Source organism: Papaver somniferum, chromosome 3, assembly GCF_003573695.1.
Source record: "Papaver somniferum cultivar HN1 chromosome 3, ASM357369v1, whole genome shotgun sequence".
Taxonomy (NCBI): Eukaryota; Viridiplantae; Streptophyta; class Magnoliopsida; order Ranunculales; family Papaveraceae; genus Papaver; species Papaver somniferum.
Window position 1 is genome coordinate 95,380,036 of NC_039360.1, and position 4,301 is coordinate 95,384,336.

Sequence of the window (4,301 nt, forward strand, 5' to 3'; positions counted from 1 at the left end):
AGTACAAAAATGAGCACTAACAATATATATAATTGAGATCAAAATAGACACATAAATGCGTCTATCAAATACTTCCAAACTTATTATTTGCTAGTCCTCGAGCAAATCAAATTGAGAAAATAAAATCCTAACTCACTGTCACAGGAATCACGATTGCACTTAGCGTATGCAACAGGCCTTTAAACCCCTAGGTGGCCCAAGTGGTCGAGTTATAGTCTCAGGAGGGTTTACTAGAGATATACCCACAAAACATTTACTCCAGACCCTAGCTATCTATGCAGAACCTTAGACCGACACTAAAGAATCTCCTTGGTTGGCATACTCCCATTGACTACAGGAGGAATTACCCTGATGCGAATGGACATCCATATCTGGAGTCAACAAACCACAATCACATGTTAATAGATTAAGAAGATAGATATGGAGATAATAGATGGTTTGCAATGATGTTGGATAAGGTGACGGTGTTTCTCATATCTGTCTGGAGCCCACTTCCAGGATGAACCTATCCTAATAGATTGAGATAATGATCTTGACTAATATCAACACAAACGGCATATACAAGAGAACCAGTGGTGGATAATCTTAATTTTAGATCAACTCAGCTGGCATATACAAGGGAATCAGTGGTCGATTTATTCACTGAACATTAACAAATATTTTTTTAATGACTAACAACATGATTAGATCTTGTGGATCTAAGCGCATGCTTCTTGTCAGCAAATTACATAGTAATTCCCGTGGATCCTGCATTCCACGCTTATTTAGGCGATGGAGACAGGGAGAACACACACATATTGCTACCCAAGTGTTAATTTTAATTTATTTATTTAATATATTTTTTTCATTATTCCGACTGGTCTAATTGGTTTGGTCTTTTTTTTATAGTAACTCAATCACTCTACTTCATCCCAGCGGTGGTAACAATTCGATGCGTGTGTCCCACCAAATCACTTAGAGAAACATATAAGTTTCCAACAAAAAAAAATGATATGGTGACGACTCCGAGATACGGTGAAACTACCATTTTATTTCTAACACTTGAACTCCGTGCTTTTAAATAGATTCTATTGTTGGGTTCCTCAACTCCTACAACCAAGATGCTTCTATCCACTTAGATTGGTTAGTGATGTCCTTAATTGGCACACATTTCTAGGCTCTAGAGTTTATTTATTGCAACTAAACTTTTCCTCAATGTTCTAAAGATGAAATTAAAAGCATGAACAAGGAGAAACTGTTACCACTTGAAGAAAAGGAGTTAAGGAAAGATATTACCGTGTTGCATGAGCATTGGTTACCTCCCAAGAAGTGCTAAGTTTAACGTCTTCAGCCATATATAAGAAAGAATTAATCACCTCATATCATAAAGCAATAGCCGGAACAATTGTGGGTCATTTGCATCAAAAAGTGTCAAAAGAGAACTGCAACATGCCAAGAAAATGAACAAACATAGCACACCCTTGCCTAGTCTCCTATTTAAGACAACTACATCTAGTTGTAGTTCAGGCTCTATAAACGGGCCTAAATAAATTTCTATAGGTTTGTGTTCCTTATAGGTAAGATCTGCATTATTAGGTTGTAGAGTCTCAAAAAATTCAAATAAGAACTTAAAAGCACATAATAATAACCTGAATAATTGAGGATCCTCTAAGTCAATCATCAAGTTGCAGGGATACTGACGAAGCGAAGTAGCTAGGGGTAGTCTGCTTGGTCTCAACTATACAGAGTTGATATTATATTTTGTATAGCAGCTCAATTCTGAGAGTATTAAAAACTGGACTAGGTCCCGGGATTTTTATGCATTTGCGGTTCCTCGTTAACAAAATATTATTGTGTCATTTACTTTGTTTTCCGCATTATAATTGTTATTATAATTAAGTAAATTACACATGTACGTTAATTCTGTAACACTTGGTATTGATCTTATAGAGTTTCGGTTATTACTGAACCTATTATCAAGTGCACACTTTGTTGTCGTATCGTCTCGATCTTGTATCCATAGTCAATCACACAAGTGACCTTGTTGTTGTATTATCTCGATCTCGTATACATATACGATCACACGAAGTGTGAACCAAATCTATTTCATTGTCTCGACTCTGTCCATAAACGATCACATTCGGTAAAGGACTTATAGGTTGATAAATAAAAGATTATGGTGTATTTGGGTACCCTCGTCTTTTCAATTGGTATCAGAGCAGGCAAACATGAAAACATCTAACAATCTGTGGTTGGTGCGATCCAACTTATAAGACATGAGTCGAAATAAAAAAAGTAAAGCTAAACTTATAAAAGCCTCAGTTAGCGTACATCAAGATTTTGAGAATAATCCCTCAAAAAGCATCAATGGAAATTGGTCTCGTAATTCCTTTTTGAAATCAAGTACGAAGTCTATGACTAATAAACACTTGATTAAGAATCATGTTTATGATAAGACAAGAATGCATAAAAAAAAGGTACAAGTGCCTGATTCAAAATCTGTTTTGGATCTGATCTCAATTACTGGTGAAAAATCTTCTACCCCTGTTTCCAGCTGTAAGAATGATTTAAGGTCGTCATCCTGTTTAAACCCTGAATTTGTGACTGGATTTCAAAGGTTTTTCAATAAAGTCAAAACCTTTTTAGAAGAAGGAAAATCCATTGATTGCTTGGAAGATGTCTTAGAACTTATCGTTCAACTGAATGTAAGAATTTATGAAACGAAGCGAGAAACACTTAGCCTTCAAAATAATCTAACAGATTATTTGGAACAGAAATTATCTTTGTGTAGTGAAGTGAATCAAAAAACTTTACAGTGTGAAAGTCTTACACAATCACTGGAACATTCACAAGTAATGAATATAATTATTGAAAGGAAATTCTTATAGAGTCATGCCAATAGGTATGCTTTGGAAAATCTTTATAAAGACAGTTTCAACAAAGTTTGGATACTTAAAAAGACATATTGAAAGTCTTGAAACAAAGATCTCTGCAATCTGTAAGATGTCTGATCAAGACTATGTGGGTTCGAATAAAAAGGAAATACCATCCTGGGCTCAAAGAGTAATCAATAATATAGCGTCACACAATAATCATGATGAAAATGATGTATCAACCACCTTCGAAATCCATACAAGGACACAAGATCATGTCTTTAAAGATAAGAAAGAAGATGTTGCTTCAAAGGTACTTGGTCAGGTTTTCTCTCACCCTAACACTTAAAAGTGTTGGAAAGTGCATCCTTACTATGCCTAATATTTTGATATAAGGAAGCACAAGTATCTCGGCATATGGAATCCTATTAATATCTCTTATTCAATATAGATGGAATACACAATCTACTTGAGAATATTAGTATACTCTTGCTGGTGGAAAAGTTGTCTTAGAACAACTTGTGTAAACATGATAAGTTTTCTTGTCTAAAGTATTTTTAGATACATGATTTTGAAGTTTGAATTTTCCGAAAAGATTTTTAGGATATGAAGACACATGAGATGCGAATCTATTTTCGAATTTGGGCAGAATTATTTATTCAAGGCTAACATAGGTATGTGTTGAATTCTTCTGGTATATATACTCATCTTTTCAGAACTTATACTATAAGATGTATCCTCAATCCAGATCTCAAGCTAAGATTCTGAAAGCCTTGAGTAAAATGGTTTCCAGTGAAACTATTAATCTTATTGATTCTTCAACAAATCTGGTTGTGAGGATAAAGGAAAAGAGAATGAAGATGTGACTAATCTTCTTGTCCAAAACAGTTTGGATGCTAAGATTGATATTCTCAATCTTCGTTAAGTCCTCCTCGGTACTGTTGAAACTCATCATAGACATGCAACATTACTAAGAACTATTAACCGTAACCAAAGAAAACTGATCAAACTTATAATCGGTAATAGATAGTATGCAAGGAATATTAATCGGAAGGTTAATGCTTTAGCCTATTGTTTGTGGGTGAAAACTGTTTCTGCTGATTTTGGTAATTTCGGGTGTGTGGATGAGAAACGAATCTAAACCCTAAACAATGCACTGCACGGGAGTACTTTTGATTCGAGAGATCAATCTGTACAATCCTGGCCTAAACCAAGAAATGGTCGTTCCAGGCTTGCTTCGGTCACAAAGTGAAGGAGAAGGGTTGGTCTTAGGGAGGGAAGCGAAGAGAGTGTTGAGACCAGATAGCTGATTCTGAAGGTGTGGTTGTTTATGACTCGTATCTGAAAGTATAACTGGCTAGCAGAATGGAAAGCTACCAGGTGATTTCCAGACACCGTGTTGTTGCCTGTTAGAGCATTGCTCGGTTGAACTCGCATGCGTTGCTATCT